Source organism: Macrobrachium nipponense, chromosome 40 (assembly GCF_015104395.2).
Source record: "Macrobrachium nipponense isolate FS-2020 chromosome 40, ASM1510439v2, whole genome shotgun sequence".
Taxonomy (NCBI): Eukaryota; Metazoa; Arthropoda; class Malacostraca; order Decapoda; family Palaemonidae; genus Macrobrachium; species Macrobrachium nipponense.
Genome location: NC_061101.1, coordinates 36,164,663 through 36,179,935, shown reverse-complemented (window position 1 = coordinate 36,179,935; position 15,273 = coordinate 36,164,663). Strand labels below are relative to the sequence as shown.

The window sequence follows — 15,273 nt, the reverse complement described above, 5'->3', positions numbered from 1 at the left end:
CTGTCTGTGTAGGGTCAGACCTCAGTTTCGTATAAGTATCAGTATCATTTAGCAATGTCATTACTTTACTTACAGAGTCACTTTTATTCATTGCTAAATGATACTGATACTTTTACGAAACTAAGATCTGACCCTACCACAAGATATATATATATATATATATATATATATATATATATATATATATATATATATATATATATATATAATATATATATAATATATATATATTATATATAGATAGATAGATAGATAGATAGATAGATAGATAGATAGATAGATAGATAGATAGATAGTTGAACTCCAAATGCAGGCACAATGACAAAACCGAAGAACTTGCAACAAAAGTTACACTACGTCTTTGCTCTGGGAATTTGTGGAATGAATGCACAGTCTCTCTACTCATCCTCATTCATTTAGTTCCCCCTTGTCAAGAAATTCTGAAAATATAAATTTGGATCCGTACTAAGATTCCATTTTCCGTTTAATTACCCAGTATAATGAACTCGTTATGAAATGCTATTAAATAAAAAATTTAATTTTCTTCCAATTTTTTTTTTCCAATTTTTTTTTTTTCCGATTCTTGTATTTCAAGGTTGAATTATTTCACTCCAAAGGGAACATCATAGCTAGCTCATCCTTTCAAGGTTGAGTGATTTCACTCCAAAGGGAACACCATAACTAGCTCATATCAGGTAAGTGTATTACTTATATAGTATATATATATATATATATATATATATATATGGTAATATATATATATATATATATATATATAATATATAAATTTATATATATATATATATATCTATATATATATATATATAATATATATATATCTATATATATTATATATATATAATTTATAATTTATACATAATACGTGTGAGAGCAGGACAATACTTAATTTGTGAAACTCAAAAGCTAAAATCAACAACCGCACAAAAGAAGAAAATAAAATAGCACAGATGTCTGGTACTCAGCCTGACAAGTAAATGTCTGCTTATTAAATGTTTCCAAATTTTATTCTGTTCGACAATTCATCACCGTCAGCTCCCTCCTCGTTATATCCAGGATGGGATTAAATCCGCAATAAATATTTAACTACATGGCTTTTTAATGGAATGGCAAATCATATATATTTGATATTATTTCTTCGAAGTATCTGGATGAAATTGTTTTGACTTTTATGCAATTTAATCATCCTCGGTCAGTAGACTCTAACATGATGAATTAAAGATAATTCGGATTAACAACACATGAGTGTACAAAAGAGCTTATGCCGCAACAGCTCTCTCTCTCTCTCTCTCTCTCTCTCTCTCTCTCATAAAGTGATAATGCATAACCACTACTTTGCCTGAAGCATAAGGGAACAAAAAGGACTGAGTGCAACCCACCGCCAAATCCAGAAAACAAACAGCTCGCTACGATTCAGTCAAAACACCGGAGATTTCTATTTTAAAACATGCATTAGCGTGATATTACAAGAATGGGAGTACAGATTTTGATGCCCAGTGGAAAGTACTATATTCAACAGGTGTTCTCGAAAGTAATGATTTTAGATAGACGATGGCTCAGAGCTGAAATACTTTCTTTGGTAACGAATCATCAGTCAAACCTGAATTCTTTCTCCAATGTGGAATCATCTTGATAAATGCTTCTGTTAAGTTAATTCAACGAGTTTCATCAGATTATGTTCCCTTTTTCAAATACCCTGTTAAAACACGCACACACGCACACACATACACACACACACCAGACAGCGGACTTTGCCTGTTCCCAACATCGTTGGGATATGTACTTTCTTTTCAATCAATTTTGTGTAAAATGAACCAAAGCTAAAATGCAATCGAAGAGGGAGTATTTTGTATGACAATCAACAACAGTGCCATACGAATTTATCCCGAATTGGAAAATTCACAAAAATAGTTATGTCTCAATGAAAAAAAAAGGAAAAAAAGGCTGGAAGTCTGTCCATCACATTTTCAGCCAATTTACTACCGCAAATATGATGACTAGTTTACCTCATTCATAAACCTTTCTCATGCCCACATTTTTCTCATCTACCCCATAATACTATTAACAAATAATAATACTAATAAAATGAGGAAATAATCCACAATGCAACGTCACTGATACGTAACTATAAATAATAATTAAATAATCAGAGAAAAAATAAAAAGCTCATTTGGTAAATAAAAATTATGTTTAAATAGTGAAGATAATGATAATTCCACGGTGAATAACCAGAATAACCGGTAAAAACCATACATAAAAGTAAAGCGAAATCCTGTCTAAATATATTCCCTCTTCCGACCAAGTAAATTGGGCGGTAACTGGCCCCGTCATGGACTGATCGGCTTCTACTGCGAGAGAGAGAGAGAGAGAGAGAGAGAGAGAGAGAGAGGAGAGAAGAGAGAGATTCTTTTCCAACACATCTTGAGAGAAGGAGAAAAAGAAAAAAAAACGAGGGATTCCTTCCAACAACATCTGAAATTCAACAGACGGAGAGAACCGAATCTTTCCACAGACTTTGCAGGACGTGAAGTTCCGGCCAAATGCTGATCCTCTCGAGAAGGACGACCTTCGAGTCAGGGATGCTGAGAGCGGAACGAGATCAGGAGGCTGAGGTCACAAGCGAAACTCTGACCTCATCGAGTTTCAGGGACTCAATTGGGATTCAGGAAAGAAGAGAGGTAATCAGGGCAACGAAGCTACTAACCCGTTTCCTCTGTTAAATAGTTGTCAATTCTAGAGAAAGTCTTCTGAGTGAACAACATTCGAAACCTTTTCTTTCTAAATGATAATTTCCCTTCATGCATTTTTCCTATATAGTGAGTCCCACGGGTTTTAGCCTTTGCGGCGTTTTTAGTACAAGCCCGGTGGGGATTATCGTCAAAACATGAACAAAAGACTGTAAATATCATAAAGATAATGACCCCCAAGAAATAATAGTCCTTGACAAAGATCCCTGAAAACCCTTGGGGTCACTACCTAGGAAAAATCCCCTTTATTTCCCCGCCAATATGATCTTCTGAACCAAGTGAAACGTATCCTCATTAGGGTGTCTTTCCCGGCGGACATTATACATCTCGAGCCACTCGATTGATTTCCTTTCCCTTGGAAACTTCTCTCAAACAAAGAAATCTCGTCAAGACGATGCTGATCGCTCAGAGAAGTAAAGAAGGTAGACGAGCATGGAGATTTCACTGGGCAAATGAAAGGGGCGAATTTTTCGAATTCCTCATTTGTTGTAATGGGCATAAATTGAATTGAATTGAATACAGAATTTCGGCCAAAGGCCGAGCACTGGGACCTATGAGGTCATTCAGGACTGAAACGGAAATTGACAGTAAAAGGTTTGAAAGAAGGAAAACCTCGCAGTTGCACTATGAATCAATTGTTAGAAGAGGGTGATAAGTAATTTGGAAGAGAGAGAATATGGAAGAGGTACAGTAAAAGGAACGAAAGGTGTTGCAGCTAAGGGCCGAAGGCACGCTGCAAAGAACCTTCGTGGAATAAGGCGTAAAAAGATAAAATAAAAAATCAAAAGATTTATAGGTCGAGTTTGCGACGTGTGTGTTAATTACCAATGTTAAATCTAATTAAAAATTTACACTTTTAGAGGAGGAGACCGTCCAGAGACCACAAAGCTCGCGCTAAGGCTGAGCAACACACACACTAACATACATAAATTCATACACCGAAACCTCGTACGGATATTTTACGACCTATTATATCAAATCTACTTCAAAATATATTTACGTGTTACCAGTATGAAGCCCACTGGTAAAATATTTATTAACATCATTTTATGAGTGTCGGTTCCAGCTTATTAACAAGCAGCCTAAAAGCATAACCAACACCAATTAAGAAAAACTGGGAAATCTTCTTTAATAATAAAATCCGGGTGGAGCTGATCTTGTTTGGGCTCCCCCAGGTGAAACAGCCATCCACTCCTGCAAACCGATTTGTCCGGCACGGGGTTGGGGCGCGGTAACTAGGGGAATGGGAGCGTAAGGGAGACATCAAACCTCCTACTGCAAACCTCTTTGTCCGCCCCTGGTAGGGGATCGGGAGGGTATGGGAGACAACAGCGCCTGTTTCCAGTTCACTACGCGCGCACCATTAAAAACAAGAGGAATCACGCTCAACTACCTGAAAGAGAAGTGATCACATCTTGAGAGTAATTCCCTATTCTATGAATAAATATTACTGGATATAAATTCCAGTGCAGTCATCTTCATCCATACTCTTATTCTGGGGTTATTTGAAGACAGGCAACACAAAGTTGTTCTCACATCACACTAATTAACGCTGTTAAGCTCTTATTGTCAAAATGGAGAGAGGTTGACCACCCTTGAGATTACTAACAGTCTACCGTCCCAAGCGTAAAAGACGACACGTACCGTCCCGATTCTCAAGCCTAATGCCATATTCTGTGGAGGGTGGAAGGTGGTGGTGGTGGTGGTGGCGGCGGAAGTTACGCACAGAGAAGAAACATAGGGATACACATTGCGTTTTATGCAGCTGAGTCACACAAGGAAAGATTTATCATACATTTATGGGGTGCGTGTAAAAATATACACAAATACATAAATATATACATAAACATCCAACATTACACACATTAATAATACTCCCTTTTTATTGGCATAATGGTTCAAATTTGCCGTGAAAACACAACTTCTGACAAAAAGCTACTTAAATTTATACTCCTCAGAATTTATACATAGACCTATTTTAGGAAGAATAAGCTGCGAAGCACAATAAATAAACTTTATACTTGAAATAGAAGTAAGAAGGAGAGAGAGAGAGAGAGAGATCCCAGTACGATGTGCCTGAAGTAAGCGGGGTTGGGTGGCGGCGCTTAGGCAGTTTCAGTATAAGTTTTTGAAGAAAAAGGCTTCATCAAAAACTCAATAAACAGAAAAATCAGAAAAAAAGCCCTCCAAAATTCTGTGCAAGCTCCATTACCGGCCGAAAGCCAAATCGCAAAAAGAATCGGCACTTTTGGACGCAGACACGAGAGGAAAAAACTTGACCCGCTTTGCAATTCATCATGGCTGAAGGCTTCATATCACTTGCTCACCACTTTTCTCTCTCTCTCTCTCTCTCTCTCTCTCTCTCTCTCTCTCTCTCTGACACATGAAAAGCTTGTGAATCGAAACCACTCCATTTTACCACCAACTTTCATCCATACTAACTCATTTACGTCCGGTTTTGTTCGTTGCTTAAAAATTACTTTTGTATCTTCGCGTCCCTCCTCCCCACATCACACATAAACACACACACATACACAGGAAGTCATACACTCTGACCTAAAGAAGTTTAGTAATATAATATAAAAAACAAGGACTAACATATAAAATAAGTGGAAATAACATACTCCACGCTTAGACAAAGTAGAATATATGTTAACAGAACAGACTTCATACAGAAAGACAACTACTGGAAGTAAATCAGTGATAACTGCTGAATGAAATTTATATATTATATATATATATATATATATATATATATATATATATATATATATATATATATATATATATATATATATATATATATATATATATATATATTATGGTAAAAAGGAGTAAGAAATTAAACAAATAATAATAATTATAATAATATATCGGAAGGAGACCCTCTCATAGACAAGTTTTGATAAAAATTGTTGCTGCTTCAGCACTATTAATCTTGTAGAGAGTCTTCTCTATTTTTCTGATGACAGCTTTCTCTCTGCTTCTTAGACTGGCGAGCAACGCACCAAAGGGCATGGTAAAATCCGGTTGAGTCATTTTGGTGTTTATTATTGCCTATACAATTCTCTCTCTCTCTCTCTCTCTCTCTCCAACGCGACGTTTCGTCCAGATCTACAGGACATTTTCCAGTGATGACTACTGAGGGACTGAATTCCAGTGTTGTTGTTGTTGAAGATTAAGCTGGCTTTATGCCAGTGCGGGCTCTTGCTCAAGAGCAGCCCGTAGGAATTCCAGTGTTGTTGTTGTCTGAGATTAAGCTGGCCTTGTGCCAGCACAGGCGGCAAATCCTTCTCCTTATATCCTGTAGTTGCAGGCTCTCGAGTACGGTCTGGAGAACCCCTGGGGCAGGTCGAGTTTTCATTGGTTCCTGGGAGGGTGACTCTTACGGCGAGCGTTCTTGAATCATACGGACCTCCTCAGGCGGGGAATATCACTGGGAGCCTCTTGATTGGCTTCTACCTGAGTGACGTCACCCCTGGTATTATTTTCATAATTATGTGCTTCATGTCCGGTGTTGATCGTCTCATGCGCGCTGGTACTTTCGTTGGGAGGGAGGGGCGCGGTCCTCCTCACACGCGTCGGTATCAGGAACGCTTCTTGAGTGGTGTTGAGGGGAGGCTTTTGTTCAAGAATAAAAAGCGCTTCTAGGAGGCGCAGACGTTGTGGGTCAGTGCTCTCCCGATGATTTTGACATTCCTGATGATGTCGTAACTCATGCTGTTCAGCTCTTGTGTAAGGGAGTGCTGCCTAATGGCTCCCTACTGGGCGTGGCAGGAGATCCTTTTAGACAGGCGCATCGTCATCATACCGATGTAAATCCCAGGGCATCCTTGGGCGAGCATAAATATTGGTAGATGACATTGGACTGCTTGAGGGGGTCTCCTGCGGGCAGGGAGGGGTTGTTCTTCAACAGGAGGTCCTTTGTACGCCAATTCTTGTAGTAAATAATGAGGGACACCCTCTTCCCTTCCCCCATAGGGCGGATGTGTTCCTCTATTATTTTCTTGATGGCTGTTTCGTCATCCTTGTATTGGTGGTGCATGAAGGCTTTGTAGAAAAGTTTTATATCCTCCAGGGGTGGAAGGTTCCTTTTCTCTTCCTCTGTCATGTACCATTTGTTGAGGGCGGCTCGTATTTCTCGATTTACGAGTTTATCTGAGTACCCATTGTTGATCAGCATCTGGGATGCTCGGTCGAGTTTGAGGTGCGTGTCCTGCCACGTCGAACAGTGCGAGAGTGCCCTCCTGACGAAAGCCCTGACTGTGGTTGTCGTGAACCCCGCAGGACACTCGCTGTCTCCATTTAGCCAAAGCCCAGGATTTGTAGCTTTGGTGTAGACTCTCGTGGTTAGATTCTGATCTGCCTTCGTGACAAGGACGTTGAGGAAGCGGAGCCGATCGTTGCTGCTGTCGAAGGGCTTCTACCTCATCCTCGGAGTCGGCTTGTACAGTAAGTTCCAAAACTGAAGCGACAAATGTCACAGAATTTCGTTCGAAATTCACTAACTGTTAACTACAACTCGTAGCTGAAAAATTTTTTTTTTTCTACAGTGAAAGCTCTATCAAGCAAAATAAAGCAAACATATGATGCACAAATATCAAATCTATGATATTTATAACAATCATAAGAAAAAATTATTTCAAAGTATAGCAATTACTTCAAACTATAGAAACGAAACAATTTGAAATTCTCGTTCAATACAGGATTACCAACATTACCATTGTATATTTCGAGCAATGTGGAAACAAATATTTAATATTATAGTGTATTATCAATTATTTTAGCGAAGATGCATAAAACCATGCAAGTATCAATAGAATGTGAAGGGAAAATCTCTGCGACATTAAATATAATCAACCATGAATGCACCTAGATTCAATTAGAAGTTAAGGATGGTTGGTAGTTCTGATTCTTGCTTGTAGGACCGAGCATAAAACACCATCTTCGAGAAAGGCTCTAACCTCTGCTGCTACCTTCAGGTGACTAGGCCTAGTTCCGGGCATTGCAAGGCTTACAATGCAGGGCCACTGTCTGTTATTTAGGCAAAGATAGAAACTTCAGGACCGACACCAGGACCCTGCCCTTGCACCTGGGAAACAGAACTCGCTATATAAAAAATAAGAAAGTCGGTCGCAAGCAACCAGAACACCCGTAAAATCACCATCTGGTTAAGTAGGGAGACGACAGACCCCAACCGCCCCTTCCCCCCTCTACCTCTACCTCTACCCACAATACTAACTCCACCTTTTTCACTTCAACCTATTACCTCAAATCTTCGAATCATATCCCAACCGTGAAATTTGCGTAAGTGGGCGTATCATAAGGGAGTGATATCACCCAAATTCATATTTCCACTACAACCAGTAATCAGTTCGATCCAGTCAAGTATTATTGCATAACAGAAATTTATGAGTTTTTTGGGGATATATATATATATATATATATATATATATATATATATATATATGGGGTATATATATATATATATATATATATATATATATATATATATATATATATATATATATATATATATAAAGAAGCACCGAGCATGACCGATAGGCCTAGTGCTCGATTCTTAAAATACAGGCCTCTGGTTATTCCTGATAGATAAAAAACGTCCTGAGAGACCTTACCTTACAGACCTTACAGAGAGAGAGAGAGAGAGAGAGAGAGAGAGAGAGAGAGCATAACAGGGGATACTCGAATTAAAATAATGCTCGCCAAGCATATTCACACTCCGGATCGTATGGACAAGAATAGTCTCACTTATGCACTGAAAAAAAAAAAGGTGGAAACCTACGAAAATACTTGTTTGGTGCGACCCTGAACGCAATTCCGCATGCAAAAATTTGCACAATCGAGAAATTCCATGAAATTATAAACTAACAAGCTGGAAAATATATTTCCTTAATTCTTGAAATAGGCGTAACCATGTAACCAACGCTAAACGCGCACATAACTTGGATTTCGTTTTTCTTTTTTTACACCAACTTGTGTTATTTATATTTCATTTAATCAGATGCTAAACTTCTCTGTGCTTTATCAAAAGAAATCATAATAACTTTCGATACAACGCTATAAAAGTAGAAAGTTAATTTACAAATATTAGGCCAATGCTTATGCACACGGTTCCTGCTGCCACTCTATGGTGAACACTTCATATCACACTTTGGAAGCCGCAGATGTTTCTTTGGGGAAATTCTTTTTTTTTTCTATTAATAAACAATTACTGAACTAACATTGATCATTCACTGGGGAAATACTTTGTGCGCTTATACAGTTAATCACTGATACGTATTATCAGATAAATAGGATGACAATAATTGGAATAAAATATACTACCTGGCAACCCCATGAGTTTCTATAGAAGTACGATCAATTCTGAGATTTGTCGCTTCACTTCTGGAACTTACTGTACATCTATATAACCTGAACGTAGAGGGAATAAATGTGCGTAAATACCGAGAACTCTGAGAGATGATGAATGCTTTCATAAAGAGACAAAAGACCACGAATTTGTGACGGACACTGCCGGGTGATATTAAACCAGAAAAAATATTTACAAAAGGAAGAATGAAAGGGTTAAACATTTCTTTTTCAAATTAGCACTGATGATGGCCACTGTCTCTTAACTTGCGCATTGAAACACTGCAAGTGAAGAGTCGTGAAGGAAAAAACAAGAAATATATATATAGATTTTGTAGGATATAAATAATGGTAAGGAAGGCCAAGCGCTGGGACTTATGAAGTCATTCAGTGCTGACAGGGAACTTGAAAATGGAAAGGTTTGAAAAATGCAACAGGGGGAAAGCCTCGCAGTCGCACGACGAAATAATTGTTAGGAGGTGGATAGCAAGACAGAAGAAAGCGAATATGAATGGAGCTACAGTAAAAGGAATTAAAGGGGTTGAAGCTGGGGACCGAATGGACGCTACAAAGAACCTTAAGTAGTGCCTACAGCGTACACCCTGAGGTGCACTACCACTCCCTCCGCCCCCCATCCCCCCCCAAAGGGGAAATGTAAATGATGACTGTAATCATTTAAGAGGAAGGATTATCAAAATACGATTACTGAAATCCCTGGATATGTTAGTCTGTATGATCGAAAATCGGATTGAAATTCGAGAAAATCTTGACACAAAACAGAGGAATGATGAATTCTACAGTATCGGACTTTCTGACAAGCACTTTTGTTAGTTTCTGAAGCACCACTGTAACCAAATGCAGCTAATATCAGACTCTAAAGGTCTGATGCAACTTTCAATTCCAAATTTTTGCTCCTTTTGGTTAGTGTTGGGGTCATCATAATGTTCTGTAACTTATATACGAAAAAACTTGTTTTATAAGACGAGGTTGCTAGGTGACACCAACGTTCATACTCTACTGATGGCTAGGAAAAAGTGCCTAGCATTAGTAAGCTTATTCTAATATTCGATTCATCAGACGGAAATCTAATTTTATCATCCATGAAGCCTCTTCTCATTCTGGTACCTTTTGTGCGGAAGCTAAAATCCTCCAAGGGTCCTTATTGTCTCCATAAAACTGCTGGAAGTGGTGGTTTCCTTCTTCCAAACAATGGTGGGCAACAGGAATGGCATATGACGTTTAGGCCAAAGACCAAACACTGGGACCTATGAGGTCATTCAGCGATGGAAAGGGAGTTCAGAGTAAAAATGTTTGAAAGGTGTAACATGAGGAAAACTTCGTTGTTGCATTATGAAACAATTGTTAGCAGAGGGTACAAAGTGAGATGGAAGAAAGATAATATGAACGGAAGTACAGTAAAAGAAATGAAAGGGGATGCAGCTAGAGGACAAAAGGACGTTGCAAAGAGCCTTACGAGTTACACCCCGCTACGGGGGTGAAACTCGTTTTGTCCATCATCAACATTCTGTTGAGACGCCAGGGTGCCACAAGTAGTCTCAGATTTTTTTTTTTTTTTTTTTACCTTTCCCTTTACAATAAAATATGGAAACATCCTCCCGGCAGTGTTTTGAATGTTGATAATCTCAAGTTTTCATAAGGCTTCAATAATATTTTAAAAAATTTGTAATGCTACTTTACAAAGACTGCAGGAATACTTCAAAGCAACGCCAAATCGCCTTAACTTTTTTTTTTCAGTTATCCATCCATATATCTATCGGTATATTTATTGGTTATGACAAACAATCAAATCAACGCGGGTTTGTAGTAATATAGCATGTAACAGCGGGATAGTTTTCTCAAGGTATATGATTATAACAAACACCTGTATCAAAAGAAAAAAAACTGTCAACGTGCAATAGCCAATGGGATGGTCAACCCAAGGAGGCCCTTACCTATCCCTGTCCCATCACCCTCCACACACACAAATGAGGAGGAGGAGGAGGAGGAGGAGGAGGAGGAGGAGGTGGAGGAGGAGTGTGGATTAAAATACCAAAAGCTTGATAAAAACCTACCTCTAAAAAGATTAAATGTAATTATGAGTCAGAGAATACGTAAATGGGAGTAAAACTATATAAAAAAAGTACAAAAAGGAATAAATAAATGAAAACCCACAATGAAGTTGGTTGAAACTCAAGGATGACGAATAATGAATCGTCCGACGGCGCTCTGCTTTCCTTGTGGTCACCAGTCCAAGTGTACTATCCAGACCTGACGTTGTTGAATGTTTTACGATTCGAACGAAGAGTGGTATATATAGTAATCACGTTACTTCAATCAACATATAGTTCCACACTGGACGGGTGGCGGTTTCGAGCTCGGCTGTCAATCCGGTGGTCCGAAGTTCGATTCCCAGCTCTGCCAAAGCGGAATCAGAGGAATTTATTTCTGGTGATAAAAATTCACTTCTCGGATCCCACAATAAATTGTAGTTCCCGTTGCTAGGCAACCAATTGGTTCCTAACCACGTAAAAATATTTAATCCTTCGGGCCAGCCCTGAAGAGCTGTTAATCAGCTTAGTGGTCTGGTTAAACTAAGATATACTGAACTTTTTTAACTTCAATCAGCTTCAACCCAGCCACCCTTTCTTCTTCTGACTCCTACTCCTCCTCCTCCTCCTCCTATTTCTCCTCCACTCTTTCCTTCTTCCTCTCCTCCTCCCTCCTCCTATTTCTCCTCCATCTCTTCCTATTTCCTCCTCCAAAAAATCTCTTCCTATTTTCAAAAAGCCTCATCCTCTTTCGATTTTGCCTTTCTCCTTTCTCGGTAATTTTGGAAGTCTGTTTTTCCTTTAAGAATTCTTCGAACATCTGCTTTAATTTTGATCCATATGCCCATGCCCTCGCTCTCAGATCCATACGTAGTTGCATCCCGTCTCACGTCGTTTTTGCTCAATGCACCCCCACCGTTATCCCACCCCCACCCCCCGCCCACGCGATTTCTTTTTTTTTTTTTTTCTTTCTTTTGTGTCCCATGCCCAATTTGGGAGCTTTCTCTGCCGCTGCAATGTTCGTCAATTCCCCCTGAAACGCGTGTGTTCTCCGATCCAACCCCAATTCCCAGTCTCTTATTCCTGCCATTCCTAAAGTAATGTTACCCTTGGCCCCCACAGGTGAAAAACCAACTAGAAGCTGATAAAAAATATATATATTAAAAGAGGTCTTGGCACAGCGAATTGAAATGTCAAGATTTGGTTTGGTTACAGCGACATGCTAAGCTTTTATTTAATAAATAAATAAATCATAATTTCAAGCTTGGTTTTTTTAATTACCTGACATATTAAACCGAAATATAAGCTTGGGTTCAGTAAACAACTATCAAGACCGGTTTTAATTAGCAGAAGTATCAAGCTGAAGTTCTGTAAAGTGATATTTCAAGCTTGGGTTAAGTGTACCAATATATCCTGTCCGGGTTTAGTAAAACGAAATACCAAACTGAAACCGTTAGGTTTAAGTAGAGATATCAACCTAGGGTTCAGTCAACTCAAGCTAAGATTCAGTCAACCGGAATTAAGCTTGGGATTAGTAAAGCGAAACATGCTGAGGCTCAGTAAACTGAAATTACAAGCCTGGGTTCAGTAAACCTGTATCTACATTTATACTTGAAGTTAATAAACCGAAATGTCGAACTTTGTTCTGCAAACAAATATCATGACTGGGATGAACGATTGGGTTTATAAAATCAAACTATTGCGATGAGGTTTAGAAACTCAGCTCAGTAAGTCAAGCTTTTAAGTTTGGAACATAAAAAAATAAAGTTTGCATTTTTCAAAGGGAAACAACAATAGTAGGTCAATTAAATCTAAATCATGAGCAGAGTTTTATTAAACCGGATTGCCAACTGTGGACTCAACGTAACCAAAATAATAAGTAAAAAGACTGGAGTCATCAAAATACAAACCATTAATTTCTTCAAGAGAAATATCAAGCACGGTTTTATTGCAACCAAACCGCCAAAATTTATGTTTTAATGCTACACAGTCCATCTCTCTCTCTCTCCTCTCGGTCTCTCTCTCTCTCTCTCTCTCCTCTCCTCTCTCTCTCTCTATCTCTCTCTCTCTCTTCTCTCTCTCTCCTCCTCTCTCTTCTCTCCTCTCTTAGCATTGCCTTGGTTTTAAAAAGTAAAACTTCAAGCTTTAGTTCAATGAATTTACGCATTAAGCTGTTTTAAATACCCAACATAGAAAACCTTAGTTTACAAATAAACAAAAGCTAATAACAAACGTGAATTCCACAAAGTTAAATGCATTTTGGTAACCTACGATATTTCAAAAAAAAAAAAATAAATAAAAAGCTCAACACTTCAATTCCATACAGTAAAGTATTAAACATGAATTCATAACTCTAATAATAATAATAATAATAATATGGAAAAACTATACATTACTCATAACACTTGAATAAAATAAAGACTAACCGAGGACAAAGGGCTGCAATTTGGTATGTTTGATGACTGGAGGGTGGATGATCAACATGCAAATTTGCAGCCCTCTAGCCTCAATAGTTTGTAAGATCTGAGGGCGGAGAGAAAAAATGCCGATGGACAGACAAATACCCATCTCAATAGTATTCTTTTACAGAAAACTACAACCTCTGGCATGAGAAAAAGAGTATAAGGAATGATATTCAATGAAGATAGAATTGCACTCATCGGCAGCCAGTATATGCCAAATACAGAAGCATGATGTTCAGCATAGCCTCATTATTATGTAAGAACAACTAAATATATATATTCATATACATATATATAGATTACTCTAATACAGTAGTACAATATGAAGATAGAAGGCCCATAAACACTATTTATACGTTGCAACAATGCAATTCAGACGCTTCACTGGTAAAATATTTTACCAGTGAAAAGAGGCACAGACGAAAGCGTTTGAAATGTATCTGAAATGTATTGTTGGAACGTGAAATGGTGCTTTATGGGCCTTTTATCATTTATATATATGAATATATACTTGCGTGTATTTATATATATATATATATATATATATATATATATATATATATATATATATACGTATATGTATATGGCCATACATGTATACATATATGTACGTGTGAGAGAGAGAGAGAGAGAGAGAGAGGAGAGAGAGAGAGAGAGAGGAAGGCCAAAGAATTTTACGCTTCTCTCATTAAAAAAATCTTAACAAAATTTTTTTCAATTCTCAATTTTGTATAATTTATTTTGTTTCATAATCATCTGTGATTAAATGTTAAAATTTCCAGCTCTCTTTTTAGTTACTTTCTCAAGGAAGACATTACTTACTGGTTCATTTTTAAAGTCGTCTCCATTTGCATGGTTTCTGAAGCCATCGCAGTCTTCAGGAGCCTTCAGTTACTCCAAGCCCTTCCGAAGGCTCCGTGTGGAATCTCCCGAAGCAAGAAAATTGGCCTCGGAGCCAAAATGAAGATCTCGGGAATTCCTGGAGCTCTAGTGGCATTTTCCAATTCGAAATATTTGATCAGGTGAAAAGAAAGGTAACCATGTTTGCCCTTGGTAAATTTAACTTTGTTGTGAAAAACCTATTGGCTCTGATCCCAACCGGATCAGTGGTACCTTTCATAAATGGAAATTGGATCCGAAACCTCGGATTATTTATTAGTAAACAAGCGGTAGCTCTTGTTCTGGGAGCACTTTTTGGTCGAGCACATCAGTGCATTGAAGACCAGAAGGCTCTCCAGATTGGTCAAGATGCTACTGCGCAGAAAAACGACGACGACCTTTACTACGCAACGGAAATGATCTCGCTTTTGAAAGAAGATTGGAAGGATACAACGTCGGAGAACTTTTTCCTCCTAGATGAACTCGAAGATATGAATTTCAACGAGGCTGCTCTGATGAGAACGAATCAAGATTTACTTGACGAGTTCATGGATGAAAAGCATAACGCTGAAGAGGAAAATAAACTCCTAAAGAAGAAAATAGAAGAGTTGGAAGACGCATTTTTCCAGAAGGCCAAGGATGTTGAAAATATAAACGAACAACTAACACGGAAGGAGAAAGAATGTGAGAACCATCGAGAAAAACTGGAAGAACTCCAGAAGCAAGCTGTGGACAATGACTTCTACT

The 15,273-nt window shown here is 38.2% G+C and overlaps 1 protein-coding gene across 3 annotated transcripts in view; it reads right to left on the bottom strand.

The window, feature by feature from the left end:
- The window catches only part of LOC135212084 (WSCD family member AGAP003962-like), an 885,772-nt gene that overhangs the window by 568,540 nt on the left and 301,959 nt on the right, over positions 1-15,273 (bottom strand). The gene's annotated exons all lie outside the window — the stretch shown is intronic.